At 40.1% G+C, this 17561-nt stretch overlaps 1 protein-coding gene across 5 annotated transcripts in view; it reads right to left on the bottom strand.

Annotated features, from left to right (window-relative positions):
- PPARG (peroxisome proliferator activated receptor gamma) overlaps positions 1-16880 on the bottom strand; it is a 146100-nt gene extending 129220 nt beyond the window's left edge. For 2 of the 5 annotated variants that reach the window (XM_031009722.3, XM_031009721.3), the window contains exon 1: positions 16724-16880. The gene's annotated coding sequence lies outside the window, so the exon portion shown is untranslated. Of the gene's footprint in view, positions 1-3238; positions 3568-6827; positions 6895-15609; positions 16635-16723 lie in introns of those variants that run through there. The other 3 variants (XM_055381017.2, XM_055381018.2, XM_063703644.1) reach the window with 3 other exon arrangements.
- Between the last annotated feature and the right edge of the window lie 681 nt (positions 16881-17561).

Genomic DNA, 17561 nt, shown 5'->3' with positions numbered 1-17561 from the left:
AGAGGGAACAAGAACAAGAGCTAGCACCACAATTGAGGGGAAAAGAGGAGGAAAAGAGGAAGAAAGGAAGGAAAGAAGATAGAAGAGAAGAAAGGCTCAGACATTCCAATTAGTCAGAGGCAGTAACTTTTCCACGTTCAGGGTCAGCTATTTGCTTTGGATATCAGTATCAGAGAGAGTCGTCATTAGTTGTTAAATATTAAGAAATTAAGGAGCCACCAAAATTACTCAGCCAAAAAGTTTTCCCATTGTTATTACATATAAATGCGACTTTAAAGAAACTATCTTTGCTTCTTTCTGTATTCACGTTTTCCTTTGCTCATACTATTTTTCCATTTGAAATATTTTCTCCGCCCTCACCTCACATTCACTCAACAATATTCAATAAATATTTATTGGGTAACTACTGTGTAATACCAGGCACATGTGAAATTTTTACATACATCTTAATGAAAAGTATAACCTGTTTTAATAATACATAATGAAAATTGGCTATTTTAACAAAATATTCTACTAGACTTGAAGTGAAACAAATTTTTTTCTTCTGCAGCTAACATTTTTCTTCACCTGATACCATAAGCATTAAAATCATCCTCATGAAAATAATGTCCTTTGAGTTAAAAACATTCTAGAATTTCCCCCAAAATATAGTAAGGCTATCACTCCTATAGGAGTCTACGTCCTCCACATCCTCTAAAGTGCAATTAACCTATGAGCATTCTAGCTGTTAACGTAACAGTTTGACGTTTGCAGTAACTGGTCACATAAGTTGAATAATAAAAGTTATTTCACCCAATTAAAATGGCATCCCAAAGACATCCTCAAGTGGGTAGTCACGCCTGGTCTTATTCAACCCCAACATGACATCACAGGGGCAAGAACGAATGATTTACAGGTCAGCAGCCTGACTGCAATTTATGTAACTCACTTCTGCAGAAATTTGCGTGACTTGTGACACACATCACGTGAAAGAGGAACTTACTATAAATATTAAAGTTGGAAATAAGTGAATGTCTGAGAAGGCATTAGAGAATAGTACTTGCTTTAAAAAGAATTGTGGAACTAACTGTACAGATAAGTTCAAAATTGAATCTACATGTAAATTTAGGTAACTGTAATTCCAAGTGCTAATAGAAACAGACAGAAACTTAGTATATGTACTGATGTTCCAATACAGCCAGTTATGAAGAAAATATGTTCTACTAAGTTCACATTAGAGAATAGGGAATCACGGCACCTTAGTTACACAAGACCTTATAAGTCACCCACTCCATTTCTCCCACCAAAGCAAGACTTCTTGAGAGATGATTCAGACTCTGCATGAATATGTCCAATGACGAAGCACTCACTTTCTCACAAATCATCCTTTCCCACTATGGGACAGCTGTAGTTATTAGAATGCTTTCCTTATGCTGAGCTGAACCAGACCTCCCTTTAATTCCTAGCAATCCTTTGACAAAGAAGAAGGACTATTTATGTGACAGCGAGCTCCACAAGGGAAAGTGCCAGTCCATCTTGCCTACTGCTCTGGTCCCAGTGTCTAGCACGAGGTGTGGAACATTGCAAAGGAGCCATAAAACATGACTGCCTGGCCAGGCACAGTGGCTCACACCTGTAATCCCAGCACTTTGGGAGGCTGAGGCGGGCAGATCACTTGAGGTCAGGAGTTCGAAACCAGCCTAGCCAATATGGCGAAACCCCATCTCTACTAAAAATACTTTTAAAAACTAGCCGGGCGTGGTGGTGCATGCCTGTAATCCCAGCTACTCAGGAGGGTAAGGCAGGAGAATCGCTTGAACCCAGGAGGCGGAGGTTTCAGTGAGTCAAGATCGTGCCACTGCACTCTAGCCTGGGTGACAGAGTGAGACTCCATCTCCAAAAAAAAAAAAGACTGCCCTACAGGAGTCAGTCATCAACTCCACTCATTCATCCTTTAGGGCAGCAGTCTTCTAACTCTGGCATGAAGGAAGTTTTCTTGTCTCTTACAACTACTGTGGATATTGCTATGAAATGCAAAATCATGCGCTTGAATACCATAATAATATTAAAGTTTTAAAGACTTACCCTCAAATCTATCCTGTGTGCCAGGTCTGTAACTAACACTTGTGGGGCAGCATCAAGCCACGGACCACACTTTGAGCATCATCCTCTGCTTCAGAGCATCGTCCACATCTGCCCTTCCACTTCACTCTTACAGGCCCTCCTCATGGTATGTCCGGATTTTGCAGCAGCCTCCTGACTGCTTTCCCTGCATGCTACTGCCAAATCAACCTTCTGATTCAATCATCTCACCCCTCTTCTTATGATATGGAATCTCCCCGCTCCTGAGATAAAACCCACACTCCTTCTCCTGCATTCCAGACCTTTTATCATCTGGCCTAAAATCTACACTTCCAACCATGTTTCTCACTACTCACATCCACGCACTCTCCACTTAAACTGGTTAATCTCTGCAAACCTTCCCTTAACTCTATGCTTATTTGCTATTCCAGGCTTTGTTTTCTTATACTGGAAATTATTTTCTCTTTTGGTTACCTCAAACCAGGAACTTTTTTTTTTCTTAATTTGAGGTAAAATTCACAATTTAAAATGTATTCATGAAGTGTGTACAATCCAATGGTATTTAGTAATTCTTAAAGCTGTGCAGTCATCACCTCTGTGTAGTTCCAAAACATGTTCATCACCTCCAGAGGAAATCCTGCACCCATTAAGCAGTCACTCCCCCTTTCCTTTCTCTTCAGCCCCTGGCAACTCATCTGCTTCCTATCTCTATGGATGTACCTACTCGGGATATTTTGTACAAGTGGAATCATCCTTTAATTCCCTTCTTGTTTCTTCTTCTGTATTGTTTTTAGTATTTTTCGTGAGGCTATCCTGTCAATCCCTGAGCTTCCAAAGTTTAGTTCAATTCCCACTTTCTCTACGAGGCTTTACCTGGCTGTACCTTCCACTCCACACTGATCTTAGCCTTCTCTGAATTTCTGTAGCGTTTGTTTTCTCCCTTTACTTATTTTAGCCCTTAATCACATACTGCTGTGAATTGTTAGTTACCTGTTTCAACACTACCCCTTCTTGGCTCACGCAGATGATAATCTCCTAGCTACCGAAGCTCTGGTATCTCCCTTTGTGCCTAGAACCAACTTGAACACATGTGCAACTCTTGTGTCTGGCAAGACATGAAGGAATAATAAATCAAGAAAACTGAAGTCTAGATGATGAATAAGAGAAAGCCTCAAACCTGTTTCAGTTCTTTATCCTTCCTTATATTATCTTCTCTTGGTAAGAGAAGCATCTGCTTGTGTCTAGCAGGGCACTTCTTTGCCCTAGTAGCTGAACAGGTGTGGTGGCAGGAGGAGAATGGCAGGTTGCCCAGCGGTGGAGAGCATGGAAGTTCCTTGCATTGATCTTTAGTGAGCAGACTCCTACCTTCGTTCTACACCCACAGATGAAGGCCTACCAAGAAGAGTGGGTGTCCAGAGATGTCACAAGGTCCATCTATTTGCTTTGCTTGTATATGTAAAGCAGTTTCTTTGGTATTTTGAAGTTGCTTATTAACACATATCTACCCTATAAAAGGAGATTAACTGTTAAATAATTGTGATGATAATACTTGTGATTCATATATGAACTAGCTGAGCAATTAAATTAAATTACATATTATGAACAAATGAGGCCAAAACTTGATAGTGTTTTATCTAACATGTAACGAACTTTAAGAAGAGAACCAGTTTTATTTTATGCATGAGTAGTAAGTCTGAATAACATTTTGTATTGGGCATTATTGTAAACCTTTCTCCAACTGTGGTACTAAGCAGAGTTTGTTACAGTTGCCATTGAAAGTCTCCAAACAAGAATGCAAAACAATGCTCTGGCCCTTAGGCCATTAAAAAACCTGTTCTTCTGACCAGAACAACTACAAGGTCCAACATAGAATGTTGAAGTCTATAATTAACATTTTTCCCTTTCATATCCCATTTTGCCTGCTTTAGAATAACAAAATGGAAATTTCTCCTGGCATTAGTTTCATATCATTATGTATCATAAAAACAATACATAAAATAGGAATTAATATTTTAAAGAGTAGTTTAGGAAATTCCCTAAGATTGTGGAGAATCCTATACAAGTGATACTGAAAAAGCACACACTTGTCCTCAAAATAAAATCAAGTTGAAAAGTATTAAAAAGTGTATATAGTGCACCCAGTTTGGCTGGGAATTAGGGAAGGTATACAGTGCACAGCAAGGTAAAGAGAATGAGAACTACTATACACATTCTTACCCTCTAGGAACTAACAATTTTGCTTGGTACATGGAATTTTCCCATGAAAATTATCAGACATGACATCAAATAATCAGCAAATATGTGTAACACAGAACATGGAATATATCAGATTCCATTTCAGAGTAGATCTGCCTTTTAATTATGTTTTACTTTGGCTGATATTAATATTAGTTTGCATTTTCTGAATTCAAAAGCTGGTTTCACCTCCTTTGAGAATGAAAAAAAAAAAAAAGGTGGGACCAGGATAAATATTTCATACACAAGTTATATGACAAAGAAAGTCAACCTGACATTTAAAAATTTAATGTTCACGATAAAAAGAAATTAACCGTGGCTGTATTGTGCTTGGTTAGGATCAAAGATCATACAGCAGGCTAAGTCGAATACACAGCATGAATTACATGAATGGCTTAAAGACACAACCATGGCAATGCGCTGTGTTCAATCACTGAGTCATTTTCTCAGCTTTTATTGAGCCGTGGTAATCTGTGTGCCCAGTGTCAGATACTGCTATGTCTCACCATTTTATAAGGTCATGTTCATAGGTGGGCAGGTTTAATGAGTGGTCATTTGGTAAATGTTTGCAGAACCAAACAAATTAATTCTGGTGAAATTTGCAAAATTTGAAGGTTTTGGTTACATCTGTATTGAGTTACACTGTAACATTTCACGGCCCTGTATATATGAAAGAATTAATTCTATTTAACTTTATATAAAGTCCATCAAAATTGATTTTCCTTATCATTTTTTCCCAAAAAATTCATGTGGTTCAGAATTTATTTCTAAGTGGTCAATATGATATTTTCTGTCAACTTGAAAACAGAACTGAAATAGTAAACAATTTGTGAATACAGACATTGAAAACAGCTATAGTAAGTAATTTGATCAAAATAATTTGGTCGTTTAAAATAGGATCTGGGTCTCCTTTTACGCAAATATTATATTCTAAGCTTGTAGAAGTTTGTAACGGCCTTTTAAAGAGAAAGTAGCCAACTTTATCTCCCAAGAAAAAAAGTTTTTTTGATGTTAATGGGACAGTCTCCATGAACTTTGTTTTACATTTTCTTAGGGGTAAATAATTTTTTTAAATTAATTGATTTATTTATAAATTAAATTCACTTGAATAGTTAACCACTTAAATCTACTGTGAAAACATTATAAAAATAAGTAATCCTTTTGCAAAGTGAATAATCCTCTTGTCATTTGGATTTTCAAGGAAAGTAATAACTTATTAGCAAAGGATTCATTTTTACCTCCTTTGAAATAACTTCATTACTGAGACAGAAATTATAAATATATTATGCATAATATACAATATAGAATACATGCAACATAACCTAAGATAATAGCATAGTAAGAGAGCTGGGAAAAAATATTCAAGGATACAGATTTTCTTCCCCATACACTATACCAATCTCAGAGAGAGCCACCTGAGTCCACGGTGCCTAGCAATGCCATCTAGTTACAAGGCACAGGCCCATTCACCCCCTCTTAGTCACCGTCATTCCCACTGAAAAATGTTCTCGTTAAATCTAGATAACAATAACTGTAAACTCAAGGAGGAATGGAATTTGTCTGCTCATTGCTTTATCCTCCTTATCTGAAACAGCTTTTGGCACAAAGTAGGGACTCAATAGACATTTGTTGAATAAATCTTCATTTAAAAAAAGCTTCAGGCTGGGCGCGTGGCTCACACCTATAATCCCAGCACTTTGGGAGGCAGAGGCCAGAGGACTGCTTGGGCCTACGAGTTCAAGACCAGCCTGGCAATACGGCGAACCCCTGTTTCTACAAAAAATATAAAAATTAGCTGGGTGTAGTGGCTCACACCTATATTCCCAGCTACTTGGGAGGCTGAGGTGGGAGGATCACTTAAACCCAAGAAGTTGAGGCTGCAGTGAGCCATGATGGCACCACTGCACTCCAGCCTGGGTGACAGAGTGAGACCCTGTCTCAATAAATAAATAAATAAAATACAAAAATGAAAATAAAACGCATCAGTCTCAGTAGATCTATTCTCTAAGGTATCATCACATCGAGTTTCTTTTACCCATAAACACATTCTAAGATCTATAAACTAAATATTGTTAGCTAAAGTTTGTCTTGGCTTATCATTAAGGATGAAATCATCCCAGACTGGGGAGGCATACAGAATAAATATTTATAACACTGATATGAAATTTCTAAAAAGTTTTTAAAACTTTAAGATAAAGATTATTCTAGGACATGCCACAAGTTTCACAAAAGAAGTCCCAAAGAAAGTGACAAGAAAAATGTAATCTGTAACCGCTGTCAAAGGCAAAACCACTTAACTTTCTCCTTTGGGATTTCTAGGACAATGCAACAGAAAAGATGAAAAAAGAATTCATTCAAAGGCTATTACTGTGTGTGTGTGTGTGTCTATACATATATACAACTTTCACAATGTTCACACTGATTTTGGGAAACCTCTACTCGTTTGCTATTTTACATTTCTTTTTATTTTTAAAATTATTATCACAAATTATATCAAGGGCTCATAATGACCATTTGTAACAGAAATTTACCTTTCTGTGCATCTGCATCAGCTGCTATTTATAAGTGCAACATTCTGTCAGGAGCATGAAAACTGGGTAACTCTATCATGAGGTCATTCAATTTTAGAAAAAAAGGAACATAATAGAAAAAAATTAGAAAAAAATCAAGAGAGAAGGGCTTTAAAAGAAAGTAACTCTGGAAACTATTTTTTAAAAGCTCTATTTGCCAGCATATGCTAAAGATCAAGTAGATCACGGACCCAAACAAATCAACAAAATTAAACCTTACGTATGGCTGAGAACATTAAGAGGCCATGACAGAGATGGGTTTCTTTCCCCATGCCAAATAGAGACTAGGCAAGTAAAATGTACAGGGAAGTCCAATATGTGAAATAAAATTTAGTATAAAATAAATTTCGGGTATAATAGGAAAAAAATCATATATTGCCTTGATCTTTACTATCAGAAGCACAGACACACCAAAAAGAAAAAAAAGCTATAAATGTATGCTTTTGATTATAGAAGTAATTTTATACTACTGAATAAACTTTGGGAAAGAGAGAAAAATATAAAAACAAACGAAAAGCCCTCCATATCTCACTACTGTAACGTAACTATTGTCACTTTTGTATATTCTCTTCCAGACTTTTTCATATACAAATATTTTTGTAAGGTTCCAATCAATAGTTCACACACATTTTTATCCTACTTTTTAAATATTCTTCAGAGTTGCGAGTAGTTTCTAAATTGTCATTATAATTGTACAATATTTTAACTATTGATTATACCATAATTGACTTAAACATTTCCCTACTGTTGGATATTTAAGTTACTTCCAAATATGGGTTCTTATAACAATGCTTTTATGAAACTCTTTGTGTATACGGCTTTTCCTATATTCTCCAGCCCTTTGGAAAAAGTCTCAAAAGTTACAAAACATTGCCCAATGCTTTCTAAGTAACCTGAACTAAATCTTAGTGACATCAGATATATATGAGTGTAAATCTCTTCAATCCTTGAAATTACAGAATTTTAAAATTAAAAAACTATTATCAACAATCACTAGGAAGGGAGTATTTTCTACTGTTATTAAACTGGAATTGAGGTTTACAAATCCATATCTTGTAAATCTGTTTAACATGAACCAGTCCTCTAGGGCCGATCATCTTCTGTGATTTTATAAAATCCAGTCTTTGAAGTTGTAGTCTTTGACGCGGAGACTAGGGATTCCTAAGCAGCCATGCTAAGCTAAAAAGAACCAGTGTTGCAAGGTCTAATTTGTGAGCCGGCTAGCCTCTTGACAAAAGCTTATTGACAACACCACTGAGCTTTTCTAAGTAATAAATGATAGGCCAATGGGGGTAGTTTTATAGGATGGTTCCAAGAGATCCTATGAGTGGAGAGAGATAGGGCAAAGAACCATAAGCAAGGGTAAGGCCTACTAGAAATCATCTAAAGCACACTGACAAATGGGCCCCACTCTATCAGGTGGGGTGCAAGAATCATCTTGGACCAAGAGTTCCCAAACAGCGTATAAAGCAGAGTCCCTAAAACACAGATTGCTAGGCCCACCCCAGGTCTGGGATGGGGTCCAAGAAACTGCATTTCTAACAAGCTGCCAGAGGATGCTCATGATCCCAGGACCACATTTTAAGAACCACTGCCTTAGACTAATTCTTTATTCTTTTTTTTTTTTTTTTGAGACAAAGTCTTGCTCTGTTGCCCAGGCTAGAGTGCAGTGGCACAATCTTCTCGGCTCACTGCAACCTCCACCTACCGGGTTCAAGTGATTCTCCTGTCTCAGTCACCCGAGTAGCTGGGATTACAGGTGTGTGCCACCACACCCAGTTAATTTTTGTATTTATTGTAGAGACGGGGTTTTGCCATGTTGGCCAGGCTGGTCTCAAACTCCTGGCCTCAAGTGATCTGCCTACCTCAGCTGCCTAAAGTGCTGGGATTACAGGTGTGTGCCACCACGACCAGCTCTTTCTTCTTTCTAAAACATTTAAGTACCTACTAAGCATTGTGCTATATGCTGGAATAGAATCCAGTCAGTACCTGCCTTCAAGAAATTGGTATCTAGATTTTTGCAGACATCAAACTGCTCTAGTCCTAAAAGTCACCAAATTTGAGCCTTCTTTGCCAGGCACGGTGGCTCACGCCTATAATCCCAGTACTTTGGGAGGCCGAGGCAGGTGGATCTCCTGAGGTCAGGAGTTCGAGACCAGACTGGCCAACATGGTGAAATCCCGTCTCTAATAAAAATACAAAAAATTAGCCAGGTGTGGTGGTGGGCGCCTGTAATCCCAGCTACACAGGAGGCTGAGGCAGGAGAATCGCTTGAACCTGGGAGGCGGAGGTTGCAGTGAGCCAAGATGGCGCCATTGCACTCCAACCTGGGCAACAAGAGCGAAACTCCACCTCAAAAAAAAAAAAATTTTTTTTTGAACCTTCTTGAAAACAAACTGTAAAAATACATTATATTGCTTTTAAATAAAATCAGGATGTTTCTAATCAGTTCCAAATTCTTTAGGAAAACATGTAGTAATCCTATATTGCCAAATGCCTGGGTATTTTCTTCACTCTTCTGGATTATACTTGACATATGCAAATGATTTTTGAAGTTTCTACTTCATTTATATTGACATCATTCTTATGTTTGTTCTCCTTTATAAACTTTATCCACCATATAAAACAGAAGAATTTATATAGGTGCTTTTCTAGATGCAGTCAAAAGCTTGTTTACACAGGTAATTATCAACTGACGGAAAGAATAACATTCAGTAAGGAACACTTTGAGATTCTCTGTTTTAGATTCACAGCCTTTAGCAAGACTTTGTAAAAAATGCATGACGAGTAAGCAATGTGATTAGTCATGAGGCACGAGGGTAGCCCATACCTAACTGCTAAATACCACCTATTAGCTGATTCACAGAATTATGACCTTGCTTTTGAGGTGGCTACTAAGTTTCTATTTCTAACAGAGATGCACTGGCTTGCCATACTATTTTCAGCAAAAATAAAATTAAGTATGTATAATAATTATTATTATTATTTCGATACAGAGTTTCACTCTTGTTGCCCAGGCTGGAGTGCAATAGCGTGATCTCGGCTCACTGCAACCTCCGCCTCCTGGGTTCAACCGATTCTCCTGCCTCAGCCACCTGAGTAGCTGGGATTAAAGGCACGTGCCACCATGCCGAGCTAATTTGTATTTTTAGTAGAGGTGGGGTTTCTCCATGTTGGTTAGGTTGGTCTCGAACTCCTGACCTCAGGTGATCCTTCTGCCTCTGTCTCCCAAAGTGCTGGGATTACAGGCGTGAGCCACTGCGACTGGCTGCATGTATGATATTTTATGATCTGTAGATCTGCCAAAGGATTAAGCATTATTTATGCTACCTTGGCACATCATTTTCTGAAGTGATTGAAAAGTTCCTCTCATTTCAATCTATTAGGAAGCTACTTTTAAAGCCTGGAAGAGTTGACTCATGAAGAGACCACATAATTTGTCTAACATCACAGAGGAAATACAAGATATAATGAAGTGATAATATTCAGATATTTAATTACATTAAGATAATACTAGCTCATAACTTGAACTGTGATAACATTTCTTAGGTTAATTGATGTTTCAGAATAACTGTTTTGAGGTCAAAAATGGTTCAAGGAAGATCTGCGACTTGTCTTGACTAAGAGAAAAAAAATGATGGGTAAATATATCTTTTCCTATCACTGCTATTCCAAATGGTTATTTTCCTATCTTGTTTCACAGTTTCTGGCTTATGAGGAAACTGGGACATGCATTAACTTTATGTTTCCCTCTCCTAACCCCCTCTTTCAAACTCCAAATCTGTTTTCTACTCCTTAAAGGCCTTGTTTTCAGGTAGCAAGGAAACAAGCAACTAGCCTTTCACATTTTTGCTGATAGTGGTTTAGTGAACTAACCCTGCTAGGAACTTTGGCATTTTAAAAGTAGACCCAAAGCTTTCAAATTCAAAGACATTTTAAATTTCAATTCAAAGACATTCAAATTCAAAGACATTTTAAGAGGTGTATGACAGCCAGAGGGGTGTGGTCAAGGTTAGGAAGTTCCTTCCGGAACTTCATCATTGCACTGGAACAGTTTGACAGTTATATTTCTCCACTGCCCTCGATATAAAGGAAAATTTATTCCTTAAACATACAGGATGAAAAAGTAACCTCTTTCCATTCCCTTGCCCAAATTATCTCCTTTAGTATAGAGCCAGAGAGAATAACAGTGCTAAGTGGCAAACTGAGATGTCCTACAATGTCACCAAGAAGCAGGGTAAATTCTTAGAAACCAACCTTATATTTTAAGACTATACATAGTAATCATGCAACCTGCTGATTGTGGGAGTTGAGCATACACAGATCTGGTACATTCCTACTCAGGGTATTTCCCTATTTCTCTACCTCCCTCGTATCTACCTTCTCCTTATCTGTGGCAAACTGCGAAGGACTTCTCACCCCACGTTTATGCTAATCTGAACTCTTCTCAGAAGGTCAGATAATCTGACTCAATATGTCATATCCACACATTATAATCCTCCCAGATGAGTCCACAAATTAAAGTGGTTTTTTTTAATAGTGACATAGTTAAAACCAAGCAATGAATTTATTTTCTAAAATCAATGAAGTGAAATAAAAATGCTTCCTAAACAGATATTGAATCCAACTGAACTGAACTTACACAATCTAGTTTAAATCCTGACTGGAAGGTTTAAAATCTCCACTTAATGGATTCAATTCCTTTATATCTAAAAAATCGCAGTAGGAAAAAAAATTCATGGCACTGTCCCACAAAAGATTTTCAAGTTGAGAACAGCCTGGCCACTGGAACAGTTGAAGGTATGGCAATGACTCTGAGAAAGCCTACACTAGGATTAAGGCAGTGGAAGATAACACGGCTCCCCACTCCCCGACAGGGACACTCAGCCCACCTACATGCACCAGCATGAGCCTTTCTTTGCCTTCGCCTCCGCATCCTTTTAGTGAAGTCCCTACTTGGGCTTTGTAGCTCCACACTGCAGTGGGCAGAGCGGCTTGCCAGTCCACTGTGCAGTTTGGGGCCCAGAGAGGGTGGGAGAAGTCCTCTCCAACAATCCTCAGCCCCCGGGCCCACGCACACAAGCCTCTTCACCCCATCACCCCGTGTGCTGTTACCAGTAACTTCCCATCACCAAGACACCGCTTGCAGAGGCCTCCTCTTTGGCATATTCAGTCCAAGTCCCTTACTTTCTTAAGCAGGAGACACTTCACAACAATATGTATCAACAATTCACGCGAAGAATTTAAAATTTATTATTTGGATGGTGCACAGTTAATTATATGTTTTTCCACTTACTCCCTACTAGCAAATAGGTGGGTTATTAGGAGATATCTGAACCTTTCAAGTCACTAAAACACTATTTTTTCGTGAGTGCTTGTTGAAAGAGACCCATTTTTAACGATAAGCACAAGTCACTATTTAGTCTTTTAAGTTGTGACACTCAACTGTCTTCTGATCTGATGGATCCTAGGCCTCATTATAAAACGAACTTGCTCCTGGGGAATATACGTTAAGAATTCACAAGGTGTGCCATAAAAATATGCAAAGACTAGAGCTTTATCAAATAAAAGCACACAATCTGTGCCTTCTAGATGCATCGGATGTATAATATTAACATAAGAGGGGCTACACAGGACTCGCAAAGCTGGAATAAAAATAATTACTATGCTGATTTTTATCCAAAGTCATCAGGGGATGGAAAATACAATTTTAAATTGAATGATAATAAAATATTCCCAGAAACAGTTTATAAATTGATCACCACATGAGAAGCATCATCTTCAATCTTAACAATCTCAAAGTTATTGAGGTTTGAACTACAGTGAACTATTAACATCGGTAAAAGAGTTAGCTATGACATAGATATTCATGAAGGTTCTTTTCAGAATATCAGCTCAATTAAATTCAGGGTCATGGTCATATCATTTAAAGTACATGGGTTTGCTCATAAAGCCTTAAAATCATAGCAAAAGAGCAAGCAATAATAACTGCAACACTTTCCCCGTTTCAAAGATGACGAAATTGAGAGAAAGGATAAGGTACTTGCCTAAGCTATAATAATTGAAACAGTTGAAAATGTAAACAGTCATACTCTGAATGAAATTCTCGGCATTAAAACATTGATGTGTACTTATTGTTGAAGAGAAATTTTAAAAATATGTAAATCTGTTTTTACAAAATAATTTAAACATATACTATTATTGGTGACAGATATTATCTAAACGTCTACAAAAGTTTTCCCCAAAACATGGCCTATTGCATTTGAGTAGATTTTATCCCAAGAACCTACTTTAAGTGCATTAAATAAAATTTAAAACATGACATTTTAGTTAAATAACAGCTTTAAAACATATACTATATTATTCCCCCAATCTACCTCTGTATTTTGAGAAAACGCAAACAGTAAGTAAGAACTTCCAAGAAGATTTCAAATAATCTTAAATCTAAATTTTTGATTTAGAACGCTATGAAACTAACTGAAGTTGATACGCTGGGGATATCTACACTTGCAAGATGGTTGTTCACCACTCTTACTATTCTTTTGTGGAGTCAAATTAGATCCGTTTCAAAGGACCTTTGTAAGCAATTAAAATCACTGCGCTTTTTGTTGCTTTGGGATGTTAAGAGAGAGTAAGCAAAGTGGAGATCTACCAGGAAAAATAAGCAAATTAGAAATTCAGTTGTGGGAGGTGCATATGTTTACGCTTACACACTAGTGACTTCACCAAGTTTTCTCTATTAGCGAGTTTTTAAAAATCCTCTACAGCTAATATTTATTTAGTGGAATCCTATGAGACCAAAAACTTCTTCCAGTACATTTGCCACACCTAATGACATACTGTATTTCCAAGTCCAAGTGACAATGAATCCAGCAGAAAGACACCCACAATTAGAATGACCAACTCTGTCCTATGCATTGGGAATATATAGATGCTAGGAAAGAAGTGAAAGTGTGGGCCAGAATGTGTGAAACATTCAGAAAATGTCATTTTAACATATTTTCCTACTTCATGAAAGCCTCTTGTTATTAATAACGATTTTATAACCTGAAAACTAAATGAAATGTATTATTAATACTTGTATATGTTCCACGGTTGTGCCTTTTACACAGCTTTCATGCACATAATTATCTTGATAATTAAGGTTAGTGGCTAACATCCTTATTGTCAGACAATTACAGAAGAAAAAAGTATTTGTTTATATTTATATAACACTGATTAAAAACAATTCACTATGACCATTAGTAATCCACTTCTAATTCATATTCCTCATGTCACACCTTTTCTCTTGTATACATTTTAAATGTCATAGGAATTTAGAAATATTGCAATTTAAAGCATAATCTAGAATTTTTTAAAAAGTAGTTCTGAAACATACGAAAAAAATGAACATTTAGGAAACTAGTCCTTCAAAGAAAATATTATATTTTATCATTAAAAATATCAATCGCAAAAATATTTTCAAAGCACTTAAGTTCAATAAAGAATATGATGCCGGTGGACATTTTAGTTTTAATTTTAAAAAGAAACTATATTCTTTTTAACGTAAAGGAATGAGAAAACAACATCTAAAAAGTCTTCAGCCTGGGATTCTACAAAACTTTATACCTCACTGATGCCATGGTTTTACAGCAGTTATTGTTTAAGAACTAGAAACAAACCTGTAAATATGAAAAAAAGTTTTGATTTAAAAAAAAACATCATTAGTGTTTCTTTTTTCCTTCAAGTGAGTTTTAAAAGATTGAGATGGCCACCAGTTGATTCAAAGATCTCTTAAGACATAATTATTAGCAAGTTAACTATCAAATATCATATAATTTAAATCAGGGAGAAAAATTATGTGAAGTACACAGGAAGACAAAAATGTAAACTTTTGTAATACACTTCACTTTTTGGCTGAGACATTACCTTTAAAGTTTCGTATATTAAAGTGAATATTCAAATACACTTTATTTGGAATCAAATAAAGTGTATTTGATTCCAAAGTGAATCTGATTGAAAATATACTACACAAAACTTACTTTAAAACTTGAACAGAATGTTTTGATATATTACTCCAAATGCTAACTGGTAGCATCTATGAGTGTCTTCTGTCAAACTCCCCTAAGAGTGAAAGGTATTTCTTTAAGAGAAAAGCCACAGTGAATGTCCATGCCAGTCCCTATACCAGAAAGGTTTTCTAAATCATCTAGCACCATCAGTTGCTTCTGTTCTCAGTCAGCAATCGATCACTTAGCAATAGACAGAAAGACTGCCATAAAATACCTGAAACCCGTCGAAGATTTGCCCAGGTCCTTTCAAAGAGTTAAGTTATTCATTGTTCTCTTAACAAATCCAGTTAACAATTTGTCTCACGAATGACAGAAACAGTTGGGGTTAAAATAATGTACTTCAAAATCAGAGGTTTTCCAGGAATAGGTATTATACAACTCAGTTTATCATTGTCTGGTTTTATATCCAAATGATAATTTACACAAATAAACTTTACATTTTGTCCCTAATCTTGCAAGGAAAAGAAGAAAAATTTTAGTTTCTTCATGGCAGACGACTATTTTTGACTTGATTTCTTTTAGAACAATGACGCTCTTTTTACAGCCGTTAGCCTAAGACCCAAGTGAATTGGATTCTTATAAAACAAGAGCACTGCAAAAAAAATGATATAAGGATAATACAATCATTTTGCAAATTTCGGACCTATCACCAACACATTCCAACAAAATGCAATGAGAGTGAGCCAACTCACCTAAGGAAAGGGAATTAAGCAGAATGCAGAAATGCAGCCTTCTGGTCACCAGCAGAGGTAAAGGCCCCTTCCTTACCTACCACTGACCTTATATAAAAGCCTCAGCTCGGTTACTCCCCGTTTCTGACTCCTTACCTTAGGCTCCTCCCTAAACACCGAGGCGTAAAGTACCACAACTACACACCCACCTTCCACCAAGGGACCTGAGATTTCTGTTAACCTCTGCTGCCTCTACCCCCCTCAGTTAGGCTCCCAAGAGGAGTGGTCAGCGCCTGGCACGTGCAGGAGCCCACAAAGCAGCGACTTCGCCTTTCCAGCCCCCCGGGGTGCGGCTGGGGGTCCAGGCTGCGCGCTCCATCCGCGGAGGCACGGAGCAACCCAGTCCCCGTCCCCAGCCCCTCCGCCGGGCGTAGGGCCAGCACAACGCGTCAGGGGACAGGGCCTGGCCAGCTACAAGCGCGCCCCTCGCTGAACGGTCCCCCGGTCCCCACGCGGCGGTCGCCCCTGGGCTCTAGACAGCGAACGGGACCTCCTCCTCAGCAGGGGTGCCGCGCGGCCTCAGGACGGACGCACGCGGATCTTCGCTTCCCCGGGTCCAGACACCCTGCACCAAAGTTCCCCCGGAGCGGCTCCCGACGCTTGCGCACCTCCGCCGGGGACGCGGAGGTCCCCGGGTCCCCGGCTCCGCGCCCACCCGGCGCTCTCCCGAGGGGGTCTGTCCTGGAAGCCGGGACGCACCGGCTCGCGTCCACTCGAGTCGGCACCGGCCGCGGCTCTCTGTGCCCGTGCCCTCCGCCCCTAGTGCGCGCTCCGGTAGACGCGACCCTCAGCCCGGGTGCCCTCAGCCCAAGACCCCTTCACCCGGTCACCCGTGAGCCGCCCGCCCGCGACCCGTCACTCCGGGTCCTGCCGGACCATGACCCTGCCTCAGCCCCGGACCCCTCAGCCGAGACCCCCTTCTCCCCAGCTCTCATCCGTCTGGGACCCCGTCAGTTCCCGTTTCCTCGGCCCCGGCCCCCAGACCCTCGGCCCCAGCCCTCCGCGCCCCCTCCCTGAGCACTCCCCGCCCAGCCAGCAGCCGGGGCCCGAGCGCCGCGGGCACCCGTACTCTGACCTGCGGCCACGGCGGCGTGGCGCCCCTCTCCGGTGTCCTCGAGGCCGACCCAAGCGCCCCAGGCGGTGGCTGCGGCTCGGGCTCGGGCTCCGAGTGCGCTGGGCCCCGCCTGCCCGCGGCGGAGCCGGGTCGGGCCGAGCCGGGCCCGGCGCGGGGGCGGGGGCGGGCGCGGGCGCCGGCTGGGGGTGGGGATGGGGGCGGGGGCGGGGGCGGGGGCGGCGGCGCGCGGCTGGGAGGGAGCGGCCCGGGCTCGGCCGCCGCCCGCGCACAGTAGGGCCCGCGGCGGGAGCCACCGGCTTTCCCGCGTCCACTCTCTGCCCCGCGGCAGCTACCTGGTGTCGTTTGCTCCTCGCCACCACCGCTGGGAGGCGGCCCAGAGAGGGTCCCATTTCCGAGGAGGGATCCGAAGTTTAGGGGGATGCCCCCAGCCAGGGCCGGTCTGGGGAGACCGAGGTGTGGGGCTCCCTCTCGGCCAGAGTGGCTTGCCCTTCACACGGCGGTCGGCCAGGCCGTCTTCCCAAGATGTTCCTTCCAGTGACATTTTAAAAGAAAATTTAATTAAAGCATATTTCGGGTCCCTTGGTTTTCTCTTCTGATCGGTGGTACTGCACACTTTCAGAGTTCCTTGCGTTTGTAAGTTACATGGTTATTCACAAGTCACTGACTTTTAATCATTAAAAACATGTCTTAAACTCATTAACAGAATTTCTTAAATTTCTTAGCAGTGTTTCTGACACCGAGGGACTCAGACAACATGGGTGGGGACGGAGTGGGGACGTGAGGCATGAGAAACAGTTTCTCATGTGTTGGGTAGACAGTGACCTTTTCTTTTCCTGCC

Source organism: Gorilla gorilla, chromosome 2 (genome assembly GCF_029281585.2).
Source record: "Gorilla gorilla gorilla isolate KB3781 chromosome 2, NHGRI_mGorGor1-v2.1_pri, whole genome shotgun sequence".
NCBI lineage: Eukaryota > Metazoa > Chordata > Mammalia > Primates > Hominidae > Gorilla > Gorilla gorilla.
This window is presented reverse-complemented; position numbering and strand designations above follow the sequence as displayed.